Source organism: Amblyomma mixtum, chromosome 3 (genome assembly GCF_055824585.1).
Source record: "Amblyomma mixtum isolate Tamu chromosome 3, ASM5582458v1, whole genome shotgun sequence".
In the NCBI taxonomy this organism is placed as follows: domain Eukaryota; kingdom Metazoa; phylum Arthropoda; class Arachnida; order Ixodida; family Ixodidae; genus Amblyomma; species Amblyomma mixtum.
The window spans coordinates 277,992,700-278,010,282 of NC_143014.1; the positions used below are offsets into that span (position 1 = coordinate 277,992,700).

The 17,583-nt window shown below is 49.2% G+C and overlaps 1 pseudogene; it reads left to right on the forward strand.

Moving 5' to 3' along the window:
- Positions 1 to 15,386: 15,386 nt before the first annotated feature.
- Positions 15,387 to 17,345, forward strand: LOC149354984 (uncharacterized; annotated as a pseudogene).
- The last annotated feature ends 238 nt before the right edge of the window (positions 17,346 to 17,583 follow it).

The following is a 17,583-nucleotide window of genomic DNA, read 5'->3' on the forward strand; positions in this document are numbered from 1 at the left end:
ACACCTGATCTGGTCTAGTGAACATTACGTGCTGCAGCTTGCACCACCCTCTCGTTAGAGCTGCTTTCCGCCTGTGTCGCTCCGCTTCTGCCGCGGTGGAGCCGCCACGTGTGCGCGCGTATGGGGCGCAAGCCTCGACGGACGGCCCTAAGTGCTCGTACCTAGAGGGCCTCCTAGAATGTGGCATGGCCAGCGCAACCAATTCCTCACCAGCCACCTCTAGGTTTGCGATTAGCCTGTTGGGCAGACCCGCAAGGAGATCGCAGCGTAGGTCGCTGGTCGCCCCTTTCAGTGGCAGTGTAACTTCGCTCCTCACAGGGGATCGAGCGAATTCGCCGTCGCCACTGCTGAGATTCCGCTCGCCTACCGCCAAACTTATCGAGGCGACACACGGGCCTGATTTTTCTAGCTCGGAACAGCCTCGGCTACCCAGCTCTGCTGCTGGCTGCTCTGACACCGCTGTGAGCGCTGCGCATGGCGTTTGAACGCACATGCCGCTTTCACCAAACCCTGTCGGGCATACCGACGCTTCACTTGGCAACAAAAAATCGCACTGGGCAACCTGCTCGGCTGAGCAATTCCTGTCGCGCTCATTAGTGCCATTAGCCTCGCTACTAACGGGCTCGGCTGCCTCGCAGCGCTCGACCTGCCCCTTCTCATCACTGGTCGAATGTTTATCAGGCACGTCCGTGGAGCTCACCTCCACCCTGGCAATACAAAACTGCCTGTCGGTTTCGACAATACTGGCTGCCTCCCCAACTTCAGGCTACTCGACGCTAACGATACCTGCACTGTCTGTAGGAACTCGGGGTTCCTCCTGACCGTTCTCGAAAGGAACCGACTGAATGCCGCTGTCCCCATCGTCTTTATTCATTGCCTCTATCAGCGTTTCACCAGCGTCCCATACTATACGGTACGACGGCAACTCTGCCGTTTCCCGCAATACACTCACCGCTCTCCGTGAGCGTTCCTCCTCTTCAATCCATTTCCTCTCCTGCCGTAGCTTCTCTTCGGCTACCGCTAGCTGACGCTTCAGGGCTTCAATATAGGCGTCACTTCTTTCCTTTTCTCTGGCTCTCTCGGCCTCGGACATTTGTGCTCGCTCATGGCCATCCCAATACCAAGAGCCATATCCACTCCGCCAGCTAACTGCAGCCATTGTGCCTTGGCTACTTCTAACACTGCGGCTCAAGCACTCCCGAGGCAAGTAGAGTGAGAATGGGGAAACTCACTGTGTTGACGGGCACCGATCATGGCACTTGATCCGTGGCGGCAGCACATCGCGTCCTGGGGTTCAGAACTGTGTCCGGGATCCAGACCTCGCAGCAGGCCCAGCACTTCCTCCCGGCAGACGAAGTCGGCAACCACAGGTGCCGCGCCGAAGTCGCGGCGCTTCGCCCCGTCGGTCTCGCTTCGCTCGCTCCTTGGCGCTGTCGTGGAGTCTTGGCTCCGGGCCCCTCGCAAGGGTATCGGCTCACTTGGACCTTGGTCCCCGGGACTCTTCACCAAGGTATTTCCCCGTTAGGCTTCCGGAAGGTAGTGCCTCCAACCGCTCGCAGAAAGCCGCTCGGACTATCCTGGTCACGGCACCAGTTAAAAGGAAAAAAAGGTCGGATATGGCCGGTTGGTCTGATCGTACGCTCGTCCGGCGACACGTTGCCGGTTGGGGCAGCAACTCCAAACTTCTTGGCCACAAAACTGATTTATTGAAGACGGGACCGAATACAAGAACTTGGAGAAAAAGGCGGGCTAAAAAAAGGCTGTTAAAAAAAAGGCTGCAGAAAAGCGGCCGAGACTGGGACTCGGCGCGCTCGTCCCGCTCTTTGTTTGCAGCGGTTTTTATCCCCTCGATAATTGGGCGGAGCTTTAATAAACCGGATCTCGCCCAATTCCAACCAATACTGCTGCAGTGGCACTGCCCATACAAGTAGGCGGAGCCCAGTGCTCGCCAGAGCCCGACTCTAGAGGCGCCACTGCTTAGCTAGACAGTCGGGGGTTTAAGGAGTCGCCGACCTTATTGTCCCCCACCCCCACTTCTATGTTTGTCAAGGGATCCTTTCAAGGGGTCGTCGGCCCCTTGGTCCCCGTTTCCCGCAGCCTTGGACAGCGTCCGAAGCGTCCGAAGCGCGCGACCCGCTTTCGCCATTCCTAACCCCTCCAGACAGACACGGTAGGGGGAAATTAGCTACTGGCGCCATAGGCCTCTACCTTAACATCTACTATTGTTTTTTATTAACAACTGGCGATAACTTGTCACTAAATTGCCTGTTTTTGATAAAAAAACATTGTTTTCAATGAGCATATGTACAAGGACAAAATGAAATGCCGCAAAGCGTATGTCTACCACTAAACTGTCAGCGGCAGTCTAGTGCTAACAATACGGAGGAGTCGGCTTCTCCGCAATGCATGGATACTTTTTCAACCATGTGATCTTGCTTGGCCAATGGAGGCGTGAGCGGCGCTGGGAAGGCAAACGCGAAACTCTGGAAACCTATACAGTAACTCCTTACGAAATTTACTGCGGCGGCTCCAGTGATTCCGCCATGAGCACATCATGCTCCTGGTCTCGCTCGACTACCTACAAAGACCTGTAACTTTCTCTTCCTTTATTCAACCTCTTGCCTCCCATGCTGCTTCCAGCGCCCACAGGCTTCCCCATTTCTCTTCTTTTTCTCTCGTTTAATCTCGGTCCAGCGAAGGCTACCGCGGAGCGCTGAACAATGTGAAGGCGTTGGTCCGTGACGTCCGCGCCTGCCTAGCCAGGAATGCTTCGCGATGGCTGCGTACGGCGTCTGTGGAAGCCTCTGACGTGGTCGTCGGCTTTCCGCCCGACGAAGATAGCGTGGACAAGCTGAACGCACGCTACAGCCATTACCCAGAGGTGCAAGGTGCGCATACGCTGCCTCATGTCGTCCTTGGCATCTGCAAGGTGGTGCAGTTTCGTTGCTTCTGCTGTCGACATTGACAGCATGCTGGTATGCACAGAGGCGGTCCAGTGAGGCACGGGAGATGCCCACAATAGTCGGGAAATAAGAGATTGATGTGCCGTTCAGATTTATCTTTCTTTTTTTTTTTGCATACGCTCTTAAAAGCACAGTGGCCTTTCTGCATGTACCGGGAAACTGGGCAGTGATGACATTTCATTTATAGTGTTAGTTCAAAGGTTTAGAGTCATCTTTGAAAATGGCGTGAAATTCAAAGAAAAGTATATTTTAAATTGCGCTCCCCTCATGGGCGGACGTACTGGCGCACAGAAAAGCTATACAGCTTTCTTAAACTTTCGTACCTTCAAATAAGGCTCTTCCAGGCCCGAATCTCGACCAGCGGCGGACACAGGCAATGGCTCTATATAAACTAAGCCAACCAGAGCAACTGGCGGACGGCAGTGCGAGGCAGGGTGACGTAACAGGCGTAGTAGAACCTCCAGTGGCTCAGTTCAGCCCAGAAACGATGACAAGCATTTCCAAAAAAGCTAAGAATCGTCCCATCAAGGATGGATCCGCATACAGTCTACTCTGAAGGCCAACTTGCGTGCTGTGCCAAAAACAAGCCAGTAGCAAGTAATCCTCCAAGAGTGCTCACTCATGCAAGTCATTGTGAGAACACCGTGAAATCCATAGTTGCATGGTCCTACACCGAGGACTGGCAGATGAGGCTCACTCCAACACCAAGGCCCGAATCATCCTTTGCTTAAGGTGATTTCAGACTAGCGAACCACCTACCACGTGACTAAAACGTCACTGCTCTGAGTGACCTTAAGCGGGCTGCGCTCATCGTCACTCAGAGTAGTGACATTTGCGTCACGTGGTAGTAAGTCCGATCCGCTCGGTCCACTCATCTGAACCCCCCTTTTAGTTACCTATGCTCAGGGGGTTTCCTTGCAATGCAAAACCGTTACTAGGCACAGCTGTCCACGGTGCCCGTCGGACAACAATTTTGCGCTCAACGCGCACTGTCACTATCACGCGTAATGTTATTTCCCGCTCTTCGTGCTCAGGTGTGTTCCTGAGCGATTGGTTGCAGGCTGTGGAAGCGAGAAACAGTACCGCCAGCTCGTCCGACCTGCATTTCGACCCGGTCAACGTGGACGTTGTGGTGTCTCGGGACGGGCTGGTGGTCGTGCCAGCGGCTGTGCTGGCCACTATACTTTACGGGCACGACAGCATTCCCGCCATGAATCTGGCTGGCCTCGGCCATTTGGTCGCCAGGCGCCTTGTACAGAGGTATGCAACGGCTTTTCTTACAGGCGGCCTAGAGAGCAACATGCTACGCAATGGCAGGGAAATCTGGCCTGAATCGAATTCTCAATGCACTCACAGCAACAAAAGATCCGCATGTTATATTCTCTTCGGGCCGGATTCGGGCCACAAATGTACAGCTTCTTAAAATATTAATGAGCCCAGGAAACAAAGCATATTCTGAGGTCGTATGCTCCACAGCATGCACTGAACTAATCGTTTGCAAGGATACCGCCATCTTGGTCTTGTGATTTGGTCAACGTTCATTGTGTTAGGTTGGGCCGTGGCATCTCTCTACTGCCGCGGCATGCACGGCTGTAATACTGTTGCGCGGTCGCGAAGAATTTCATTGGAGGAATCAGGCGGCAGGTTGCTCACGACTGTCATCCAAAGCAATCGAGGAATTGTATGCCCTAGATTGCCTCTGCATGTATTGTCGCCAATGTCGCTCCACTTGTTTGGAGCCTCAAACCTTGGTTAAAGTGGGCGTTACAGCGTCTTTTTGATAAACTTCTGTGCTCATGTGTCCTCTCTTAGTGCGCAGTCCCTCGTTCTCCTGACGAACTGTTAGCTGCTTCAGAATAGGTCGGCTTTTATAAAACCCCCGACAAGGCCAACTAAATGCATTATTTTGTCTTTGTGCCCAGTTACTTTTGTTGTTGTCCATTAGAACAACACAACCATTTTGCTCGCCTCTTTAATATCTTTTGGTATGTGTGCGCGCGCGTGCTTGCCTTTGTTTGTGTGCCTGTGCGTTTGTTTGTATAACACTTTTTGCGCACTAAATGCTCAGGATTTTCAAAAATAATACCTGCCGTAACCATTTCCTGAAAGAAAGGGTCTTAAACTGGATATTCTTTTTTATGCGAATAAAAGTGGGGTGGAAGTTCTGCCTTCGTTCAAATATGCGGAAAGGTGCAAATCGGAGGCTACCAGCATCACGAGCCACGGCGGCCTCTGCAGAGACGGGCATGGCAAAGAAAGCATTAAAACTGTGTTCATGGGTAAACTTGAGTAGGAAGAAAGCACCTGTTTCTCAATTGAACCACTTTCTAGGGTACGGAGCTTTAATTACATTGGTTGTTGCTGTTGTCCTACAACCTCTAAAATTTCTTTAATCTTCCTTTTTGGACATATTATTACTTATGTTTCTTTTTCTGCTGCATGGTTCAGCGCAGCCCATTCCAAAGAGAATAAGGACGCTGCTTCTTAAATTATTTGATTATAATTCTTCTTTTTCTTTACCATTGGCCTCTCAGAATAATTAGTTCAGATTATATGAAGAAAATCACTACTCCGTCAAAGTCGTCATTTATTCTCTTCATAAAATAAGGCGGAAGCGAGCTTCACAAGCCAGCAAGAAGGCATCACTAATCATGCGCCTCGTCTTCGTCTCAGCTCGCGTTTTTTGACGCATCACAATTTGACTACTTTGTGTGCCGAAAGATGGTCGTCGTCCTCTGATAATTTCTCTGAGGTATTCTCTGCTCGCCAGATAGCGGACCATTTATTTGCTACGAGCTGGGGACGGTGGTTGAAAACGAACGTTTTTAAATATACTTAAAAACATGGTGGCTCTTCACGCGCGAGGCGCTCTATATCTAGCACAGCCCCATCGATAGTCTCACAATTACAGCAACCTCGCGGTGTATTCAGGTACATACAGAAACCAGCGTCAAACCCTGCGCTACTTCAATTGTTTGCTTAACTTGGAGATGACCATGCTTTCGCTTCCGCTTTCTGCCCCTTGCTGGCTGCAGGCTGCTGCTGCCCGGGGCACGGCCCGAGCCGCAGTGCCAGAGCACATCATCGGCGGCCGGCTCTGGGGCGGCAGACGTCTTCGAGAACCTTCTCGCATTGGAGTGCGCTCGGCACGTTCTGAACGTGGCGACCCAGAACAACGCCAGCTCCGCGCAGTGGTTGCCCATGCATGTGGACCTCACACCGGTCAGACAGCTCTTCACTGCCGTATGCTTCAAGGTGACGTCGCGCGACCGCAACGTGCTGATGAGCGTGAAGAAATGAGATCAGGCGATGGTCACTGCTAGGCATGCTGAGTAAAAGGGGCAACACACTTTGAGCATTCGGATTCTTTATTTAAAAGCTGTAGCTCTCGTCAATGTTCACGATTAGCTTCAGGGATGCAGACAGAATCAATATGAAGGTGATCCTATCAGTTGATATTTCAAGAAAGCAGAACAAAGTGCATGAGCATAGCTGGCGCTTTGGTCCCTCTGACCAAGAAAAAATTATCTAGCTCGGCCTAAACGAAACCGATCACCTCAGCGATTTCAACGGCACTTCAGCATTTTACCTGCCTTACTTGGTCACGCGGACGTTAGGCAGAGGAATAATTGTCAAAAGAACCTTTTTTTCAGCTCAAAAACATTCATATCCCTCTGAAATGCTTGCTGCAAGAGCGGTATTTTTATTCTGGAGAATCGCTGGCAGCGCGTGCCTAGGACTTACCTATTTTGCGCTCCTCTTGTGCGATTCTTTGCGAACCCAAGCTACCAGATAATAATTGTCTCAGCTGCCATCTCAATCCGAGTTTAAAATCGCACGGACCCTTTCAATGAGTCTTCTATCTTCGATAGCGTTCCAGACCGGTCGCGCTGGTTTGTTATGCCACCATACTCAAACCACTCAATGCAGAATTTTCCAGAATGAATGGATACTTTGGAACAAGAGATTCGGAGAAAAATTCTGCAAATCAAATTTGTCTCACAAATTAAGATTTGCGTAAAGTTTGTGGCAAAAATACTTGCCCTGATTCCAAGACGTGGGCAACATCAATAAACTTTAGTTAATTATTTACTTCGAGACTGCAGTCATTAGCGCACAAGGTGGCGCCTACAAAAAGAACGTTCGCGTGTAGCTCTTTAAAATTCGAAGGTAATTCTGAAAGCTCATTCAGTATTCTGAATGCTCATCATACGGAAGGGTATGAAAGGGAGCCTGCACAGCATGAAAATTGTTATAAACTTTCGGCGGATTTTTTTTCAACAATGTCGGGTGTGACCCTGGCAAGCGTTGTTGACCGCGTCACAGCGAATTGTGTACACGGTATTCAAACCGTATTTCACGAGCATTTCGTATGCAATTCTCGTAACGCAACGGTAACACGTACAATTTCGAATAAATATCCCCGCTTAAGGTTTATAACTGTTCTCTTGCTTCCCAGGACTGCCGTGTGCGGGGCAGCGGGATGGAGGGCAGCTGCGACGGGGGCGCTCTTCGCCGACTGCGCGCATTCGCCGATGCCTTCGGATGTCAGCACGTGCAGCCAACGTGTGAGCTGCCCTAGCCGCGCACCGATGGATGCGCCGGACAAAAGGAATCGTACCTGAGATTCTGCGCAATAGGCTGCTCTGGAACGCGGCTTGAACCCTTTCGTCATCGCCCTTTCAAAGGGTTCACGAATGTTGCTCGCCCAATGTTTGCTGTTTGCACGAATTTGCTTGTCGATACTGTTACGTTTATTGCGTCAAGTTCCTCACTTCGCCACTTAAGTGCGCTTGCTGACTTTCCACCTGACAATATAATGCGTCTAGAGAACAGCACCGCTCACGTTTTCGTCACTCTTCGCTGTTTGCAGCAGGTAAGGCACTTTAATTTTACTTAAATTTCGACGATGTCTCCAATAAAAGTCGTCTCTTCTGCAGCGAAGAACTCAAAGTGAATTTTACTGCTTTCCGAAGCTTTGTGAAAAAGTGTTTTTTAAACTGAATTCAATGGCCTTTGCGGCTTGCACTCATCGCGGTCGCTTAGTAGCAGTGGCTTTGACAGCCGAGACCAATGTCAGCGAAATGCAAAAACGCATGTGGGCGGTGCGATATCAGCGCGCGATAAAGAATATCAAGTGCTCGAAATTAATTCTAATCTCTTCATGACGGCGTCTCTCATAGCCTACTTACTTTGCTTATCTTACTTAGCTTTGGGAACTAACCCCCCATATCATACCATTTTTTTAAAGAAATAACTGCTCAGAAATACATGTACACTCACGAAAAGGTCGGTAAAGACAATGACACGCGCTCCTTGTCTTTCTCGGCCGTTTCGTAGGTGTGTCTATCTGTTATTTCTTATTCCTTTCCAAAAAAGTTATGCACCATCTAGTACATCTACAAGTTTTGCTAAAATATTACCATATATCGTGCCATATCGTACGATACTATACCTTCGCGACCTGCGCATTATCTTGTAAACGTTTAAAGAACAGACAACTTACTTATGCTTCGCCACCGTCCAAAGGTGGAAGTCGAAGGTACTCAGCTTTGCAAGAGACCGGATGAAGAGGCTTTACTATAATGCGACGGCCGGAAAAACGACGTGGTTTCTAATTGCGGAGAGTGCACCGCCGTATTACAGCAGTAAACTGAAGACCACCGCAGCTAAGGGATGTAATTAACAAATCTGTTCGTATCACATCTAATTTGGTATTGGCTGTTGCCTGGTGGGCCTTCAGGATTCATCCGCGCAGTTTCGCGCGGTATTTCATGCCCCGATGTCTGCACATCGAGCCACGTGGAGACTTTGTAAACACTGCCTTTAAGGCTTCTGTCGCACCTAATACTGCGTTCATAGGTGTCACAACAGTGTAAAGAAATCAGCTGATAGCGGTCTTGCCACTGGGGAAGAAATCACTGCGCAAAGTATGACTTGAGCAGGAAACTTAGCATTAGTAGTGCTTTTGACATCCCTGACTTTCTCCTCTAGAGCAAGTGAACTTTTTGACTGCACAGATTTCTCTTTCGTCTCCGGGTCGTACCCTCAACCCTTGACGCTGCGGGATCAGGGGCGGAAGATGTTCAGCGGAATTTGTTAATAATGGTAGTTAAAAGCATTTCATGCTGAAAAAATAACGCCTCGCTCGGCACCCGGCGGCCGCTCGTGCTAAAGGCCGTTCGTGCTGTTTCGCCCAGCTTCGTCTTTCCCAGTAGAGCACACAGCTTTCGCCATCATGCTCTGGGGGGCTTCTTTGCTGGCTGCGTATTGTTTCCTCCCTCAGGATGCGATAACAGACCTTGATGATGCATGAGCGCAACGAAGTGCTTCAGAACAGTAAAAAATCTAGCGAGCCTGTTGAGACCCCGTACTTGGTGCAGCCGAAACAAGGCGAATACGCGTCGGCGTGTTGACCGCGCAGTGCGTGCCATCGAAGCCTGTGCCATCCAAGCACAGGTGAGGTGGCTTCATCGTCACAGCCATGCAGCGCGCTCCGCATAAGCACAAAGAAGGAGGCGGCGGAAGCAAGCGAAAGCCGAAGGGGCCACGAAGGCGTTTCACAAGTAATTGCTTCGGTTAGAGTTATTATGTGTTACTCACCAAAGGACGACCTAAGGAAGGCCAAAGGACGAACAACTTTGGCCAAAGAATGCATAAAGAAACATAAAATTCCGTTTGTAGAATGCAAGGTAGGCGTGGTGTACCAGATACCGCTCATGTGTACGACAGCATGTCGGTCATACTGGTCGCTGCCTGAATGACCGCCTCCGTGAGCATAATCGCAATGTAAGTAACAAGAACAAAATGATGGAGAACTTATGAAACATTGCAACGCATGTGTAAAGTGCAACCCGTTACAAGAAGAGTGTTTTTTAGTTGGGAAAAGTAAGGACAAGCGCACTCGTGAAATTATCGAAGCAGAAAAGATAGCCAGATTGGGAAGTGCCTGTGTAAGCACTCCTTCTGTCAGACTCTCAAAAAAAAGAAACAGCTTACCTACGCTCGCATTGAATTCGCGCATGCTTTGGGATGACACGGCAAAAATGCATTTATAAATTCCTGTGCTTTTGTTTCTAATAAATTTGTTGGAAGTTAGCGCTCTGTGTGTCTACTCGTTCTTGGTCCCTTGTCCTGTTTGCGCTATTGCTCCGAAGCATACCCAACTAGTGCGATAAAGTGCTCATACAACTAAATAATAATGAATGTAAAATCATGGATATACCACGCCGCGCTAACATTAATGGAAGCACGCGCACTTGAATTCTTCGCGACATTCCACTTCAATTCGTAAATTTGTATAAACACCTCGGTATTCATATTTCGCGCAACTTATCATAGCATATGCATGTTCAGCACATCACTAATAACAATAAACGGGTTCTTTGGATAGTTGCGCCCAAACATTTCTGCTGCGCCTCTTCCGATAAAGCTGTAACCTTGTAAAAAAAATTGGTGCGGCCCTGCAAGCTTGATTACGAATTCACTATCAGGGATCCCTGTCAAATCACATTGATCTCCACACTCAAATTTATTCAAAACCGTGCAGACCGTTTTATTCCATCTAACTATTCACGGTACGCCAGCATTACTTCCGTGCAAAACAGCTTCGTGCTGCAGAACCTTTCTTTGCGCAGTAAATGTTTTCCGCTGTGTCTTTTCCCCAGAATTTATCACCATAATCCTCTTCTAGGTGATCATATTTTTGCTGGCTCTTCCTACATTTCATCCCATTCTGAACACATTTTTTAAAGTTGGTGTACCATCTTCGGAACTAAAGTGTATCACTATTTTTTTTATTCCGAGAATCAGCCGTATGTAGAACTACCTTTCTTCCTCCATCGCTCCCATCTTCGATGTTACAAACTTCGTCTGTATGATGTGCCGGTTTGTAAGCTTTTTTTGGTACAATCTTTATTTTTGTGATTTACCACTATTTACACTAATGCCTCCGGGCCTGGAAAGTATGTGAAATAAAATGAAAATAATATAAAGGTGAAAACTTAGGAGCGTAATAAACTTAACAATACTGCTGCAGATACCAGAAAGCGGGATACTACACTCCTAACAAGAAAACATGCGCGTCGGCCTCGCTCTCCAATGCCGGCTTCTTGCTTTAGTACTACGCGATAGGAATTAAGCTATTTTTCCAGCAACTGCACTGACGACGACGACATCCTCCAATTATGCCTGTGTAAACGTCCCGTCACTTTTTTTTTAATACGATAGCATATTTCACCTGAGGGAGCACGAGTACGGCAAAGGACGCGACAGGAGGTTGGAAAGGAATGAAGAAATGACGCTACGGGGGTAATAGTTTCATTTTTTCGTCTTTCTTCGGTGCATTTTTCCTTCCCTTGACATAAGCCAACTAGGCAAAAGAACGTGTTATAGAAATTTGTAACATCTTTTCCAGGCTTCATGTCCGTCTGTCGGCGCCGGCTCGACTGACAGGAACAGACTGATATTTTTATTTATTTATACTAAGAAGATAGCACCGCGAACGTAATGCACAAACAGCCGTACTTCAAATTACACCTTACCAATTATATCCCTGCTCAGCACGCGCTCTTTAAGATTCCGTGTGTCGTGAATTCGATATTTAGGGGGTGCGTTTCAAGTCTAGTTGTAATACTAACGAAGGGTAACTATGCATCCTACAAAGAAACCACCGAAAAAAAAAGAACCCGAAGCAGTGAATTGCGGCCGAAATACCGAGCTATTTACGCATGAAACCTGGGCCCGCATTCTAACTTCAGGTAGTTTTCGGCGACGCGGTATGTGCTGAAACGGCGAAGTCAATCCGTTGCACTCGCCGCAGCAAAAGGACATGCGGCCCTTTTGTCCTTTGCCTTCAAATGAAACGCCACCAAACACTTCAGCCAACTTGAAAAATTTAGCGCGACACACAAGGACAGAAAGAAGTAGACGACACGAGCGCTGTCCTACTTCTTTCTGTCCTTGTGTGTCGCGCTAAATTTTTCAAGATGTATGTTAACCAACTCGCCCAATCTGCAGTATTGTTAAATTACTTCAGCCAAACCTTTACTTGCGTATCCGAGGCCACAGTAAAGAGCCAATACGAAGCTGTTTGTTCGCTAAGTGGACCTGAACAAATACAAACAATATTTGAGATACTCTTTTTTTTTGTACATCTAAGTCCTGAAAAAAAAAGTAATTTGCGCAACTACCTACCGCCTTACAGTGACAAATGGCGAGCGCTAAGGCGCCGATCGCTGATGGCAAATTATAAGCCGCTGCTGATCGCCGATGGTAAATTATAAGCTACAGCGAGAGAAGAAACGGGTTGCAGTCATACCTTACCTCCACAAGATGTCCCAGAACGCAAGAAAGGTAGCAGGGCGGTACAACGTCCAGGTCGTCTCTTCCGCACTGTGCAAGCTTTCTAAGATACGTGTCTTAAACAACAGAGCAAGAGAGGCGGCCTGCACCACGAGTCATGGGGAACGGTACACACCTTGCCGGACGGGGGTTGTCTATCAGATAACCCTTACGTGCGGTAGTGTGTATATGGGCCAGACGGGAAGATGCTTTAATAAGGGCCAGGGAGGGCTTCCTCAGCGTAGATAGAGGGTCTGGAGGTAGGAGGTAATCTCGCAGACCCCTGGAACCAGCCTCGAGACAAGTGTAAACCTTTATTACAGAAGAAGGATGGATAGCTGGGCGAGTTTGTAATAACTCATCGTGGGGGGTACAGCGCGAACAAGACGAAGGACGAAGCAAGAAGACTACACAGACGAGCGCTGACTCGAAACTGTATTAGTGAATACAAGGTCAATAGCAACGTCAAAAAACAAAACAGCAAGGGAGGTCATTGAGGCCTAGTTTATTGCTAAGGCAGGAGACATTTACGCAAGCACGCCCTCAATTTCACTGCACGAAAAAGAAATGCGCTTCCTTCACCGTGCCTAAGAATTCCTGTTTTTGCATGCTCGCCTGCCACTTCTCGTCTACTCGTGAAGTTTTCTTATGTTTGCCGGTGCGCGTACTTCTCCTCAGGCCTTTGACGCGGCTTATAAGCTGTAATCGTCGAAAATGTGTTTTACGTGTGGACTGTAAGTTTTCTGTCATTGTTTACCTCTTTGCCTTCCTGGCATTGAGAATTTTTTTGCTCCTTCTTTATGTTGTGTTCGTTGGTTTTTAGCCACTTTTTGTGGCTTTTGTAGGATTGTATGATGTTTTATCTTTTTTAGTTTCCGATTCTGCTTTTGCATCGCTTCCTTGGGCCCTTTTAGGCTCGCTAGTTGTTTCTGTTCCTTGTGTTTTTTATGCTGGTTAAGCCGGATCCGCATGCAGCGTTTTTCGCGAGCGAAAAACGTGATGCGCGGCGGACGGCCGCGTTGCCGTCAATGCGCGAGCACCCGCACGAGAAAAATGGAGCGGCGCCGGCGCGCCGCGTCTGCCGAGAAAGCAACAAAGTTCCGCGAAATAGACTCCGCCGAGATGCGCGGACAGCAGAGCCATCTGTTGGCAATCCAAAAAACCAAAATGACACGTGACTGCACACTGATTGGTGGATGCCGGCCGTGAGGTCAGTGGACGCGCCGCGAGATGCCTTTTTTCTACTTCGCGTAGAACCACGCGGCGGCGCTATTTCCTGATGAATTACGCTGGGTACGCGTCAGCATGACGCGCCCTACGCGCCCGTCCCACCATCCGCGCGGCAATCGCACGCGAAATCGCGCCATGCGGTACCAGCTTTATAGTGCTTTTTGAAGTAATCATTTCGTAAAGTCTCCCCTCCCCCTCTATTTCATATTTGGTTTTTTTCCGGTTCATGCTCGTGTCGGCCGCCCTTTGACTGTGCTTTAAGCTGCAACCGCATGGAGCGTTATTCGCGAGCGAAAAAATGGCTGAGGCTTAACTTGGTTCAGCCTGGAGAATGCGAAGCATCATCGTGTCGCGTAATTTGGAGGCGCACAACCACAGAGACGGCGCGAGGTGGGCCCCCGTTTCTCCACTGTCGTGACGTCATCGTGTCACGTGGTGTGACGTCATGTATCACGTGATTTGGAGGCGCACAACCACAGCGACGGCGGGAGGTGGGCCCCCGTTTCTCCACTGTCGTGACGTCATCGCGTCACGTGGTGTGACGTCATGTATCACGTGATTTGGAGGCGCATAACCACAGCGAGGGCGCGAAGTGGGCCCCCGTTTCTCCACTGTCGTGACGTCATCGTGTCACGTGGTGTGACGTCATGTATCACGTGATTTGGAGGCGCATAACCACGGTGAAGGGCTGAAGTGGTAGCTAAAGTAGTATGCTTCGCATAAAACGCGACGCGCGGCGAACGGCCCCGTTGCCGCCGACGCGCGAGGACCCGCACGAGAAAAATGGAGCGTTTTTCTGGTTGCGAGACCACATAACTACCAACGTGATGAATTATCTCTGTTACCGCATGTATAATATGCCCTTTAAATCACAGGACACTACAATAAAAGCAATCTTCATATAATTATACCTCGTTAAAGGTTGTCTTGTACATTTTGGACGAACAATACGCGCGAACGAACACGATGCGGGAATGCACGGGCTCCTTGGACACGCGCAGCAGTAAAGCTGGAACCGCATGGCGCGATTTCGGGCGGGATTGCCGCGCGGATGGTCGTACGCGCGCGTCATTCTGACGCGTGCCCAGCATATGGATCAACAAAATCGCGCCGCCGCGTGGTCCTACGCTTGTAGAAAAAAAAATTGCTGAGGCTCAGCTTGGCTAAGCCTGGGGAATGCGAAGCATATTAGTGGCTAGGCTTGGCAATACATGGCTTTCCTTGGTTGAATACTTGGCCATTTTAATACAACCACTAGAAGCCTTCGTCGTGGGGGAAGACAACGGCATGGCTACAGCGGAACGCCGACTAACCCCGGGACGCGCGTTGGGAGAGCGCCTGGATTGCCACGGAAGCCGCGTCTGCCTGCCCGGTGGAGCGAGCGTTTCACCTACACCGTGTGTGAACGCGCGTTCGAAATGCGCGGGTGTGACGGCTAGGGGTCCCACGGCGACGGCGCGAGGTGGAGGCCGGCTCTCTCATCCGATGTCACGTGGTGTGACGTCACGGTGTCACGTGGCGTGACGGCTAGGGGTCCCACGGCGACGGCGCGAGGTGGAGGCCGGCTCTCTCATCCAATGTCACGTGGTTTGACGTCACGGTGTCACGTGAGTGGTAGCTCTAGCAATATGCTTCGCATAAAACGCCTCGCCCTGCGCGTCCACTGACGTCACGGCTGGCGTCCACCAATCAGCATGCAGTCACGTGTCATTTTGGTTTCTTGGTTTGCCAACAGATGCCTCTGCTCTCCGCGCATCTCGGCGGAACCTTTTGGGCAGAACTTTGTGGTTTCCTCGGAGTAGCTGGTTTACTCGTGCGCAGGCCCAAGGAGCCACGTAGTGTTCGACCAAAATGGACAAGGCCTCCTTTAACGAGGCCTTAATCAGCGAAGTTGAAAAGCGTCGCGTCTTGTGGGACTTACGCGACGCAAACTACAAAAACAACGTGACCACGCTTGGAGAACCATTGCAGATAGCCTCAACGCCGACGGTATGTACCAAATTTGTGCATGCGTGGTGTGGTTATCTTATTTCCCTCTTTGGTCAATGTATGTACAGTCTTTTTCAAAAGTAACCAGGCTGCATGGTTTGCTTCTAGCTCGTACAGTGGAGCCCTTAGAGCTTGCCTGAAGCTGAAAGGGTTGTTAAAGGTAAGGACTGGGCGTTTTTTTACCTTCCAACACCTTTTGTTCTTTAGGAAAGCCACAAGGGCTCCACTATACAAGCAAGAAATAAACCATGCAGCCTGGTTACTTTTGACAAAGACGGTACGTACTATCGGGGACAAAAGTGGTATACTCCACGCGATCGGAGCCGGAGCAACGGAAAACTGCGTTGCAACGCCATCTGCAGGCGGCATCTCGGACGCAGACAGTCAATCTGTGACCTTTATTATCAGCAGGCATGTAGCTTGGCTCATTTCAATGTTTCGTTCTTTTGGTCGCCAAAATGCCCAGCAACGCCGCAGCAGCAGCACTCTGGCAGCCCTTTTTTCATTTTGTGTCTTTTTTTCAACGCGCGTTCGAGATATGGCTTGAGAGCCGGCGCTCACACCGTCATGATGCGATCAAATGCCCGCGCGCGCGTGGCTAACTTGTCGTGGAAGCAGCGAATTTTTGAAACATTGAAACGAGCCAAGCGACATGCCTGCTGATAATAAAGGGCGCAGATTTGTTATCTGGGTCTGAGATTGCGCCTGTAGATAGCGTTGCAACGCAGTTTTCAGTTGCTCGGGCTCCCGCCGCGTGGACTGTACCACTTTTGTCCCCGATAGTACCTACATTCGCTTCGACTAGCGTGTGAGCGTGGCATGTTGACGCGCTGTTTTCCTACATTTCGTTTTCGTGCGCTGGCTGGCACAGAGCGTGCTGCCGCGCTTTTTTCGTTTATTTGCGATGGAAGAAATTTCATCATTGCAAGCTGTGTTTCGTGGACTCTGATTGACATGGATTTGCCCGTAAGAAAATACCAACAACAAAAAGCTAGCGCGGACTAATGCAGACTTCCCGAGTTTCTTTTTTTCTTTTCCGCGGAAAATAAATTTGCGCAGTACATTTCAGTAGTTGCATTACCTTCCTGCGTGCGCATCTGTGTAATTGCATCCAGTAACACTTTACTCCTTTGTAGTGACACAAGTGATGAAGTGGTGGAAGTCTCTGCGAGACACCTTCATAAAAAAACGGAAAGAAGCGACAGCTTCGAAAAGTGACGCCGGTGCGGACACTGCCGTCACCGTGCGGTGGCCACATTAATATAATCAACTGCATTTTCTGTTCGACACGCTGGAATACCCCGAGTATGCACTTCTTTCGAATCATGCACATTAAACAGTCATATATGCGAAAAAGTACTTTTGAAGTGTACTGTGTACAGTGAAATTAATCCTGCTTTTAATAGTGTCGAAGTGTTGGCAGTAGCTCGCGGTTCATTTCTCTGCATGTTTCATTTTTATTCATAATAATCAGGTTCAAGCAAGTTGCGAGATTTCCGCACTACAAGTTGTGTTGCTGTTACAAAAATTTTGAAATATTGTGTTTTTGCAATTTTTATCATTCATGCAGAACGAACGGGAACCTCGTATGTAACCAAGGTGTGGACCTGTTCACCGAAACGAGCACTGCGTGTCTCCAGAGTAAAAGGCCCGGTACTCGTGACACTGAAGCCGATCTGTGTGCTTCCGACTTTTCTACCACCCCTACACAGGAGAATGGGAGTGGATGTTCTAGCCCCACACCATCACCAGCCAGCAGCACATCATGTCTGCCACAAAAAAAGAGAAGGGGCCAAGAAAAGGCTTTTGAAAAAGAAATAGGAATATAAGGAGAATTGGCTTCGAAACGAGCCGACGCTTCTGAGTTGTACGGGCTTTTTATAGAGGACAAGCACAGACGGTGCCCACAGCGTCTTCGAGGACAGTTCGAGATGGAACTTCTCCAAGTCGCAGCTCACTATATGGACAACGAATAATGCCGAGTTGTCAGTTCATTTCGAAGAAGAAATTAAATAATCCTATATTACAATTTTTCTTCTGATGCCTTGCATCTTTTTCC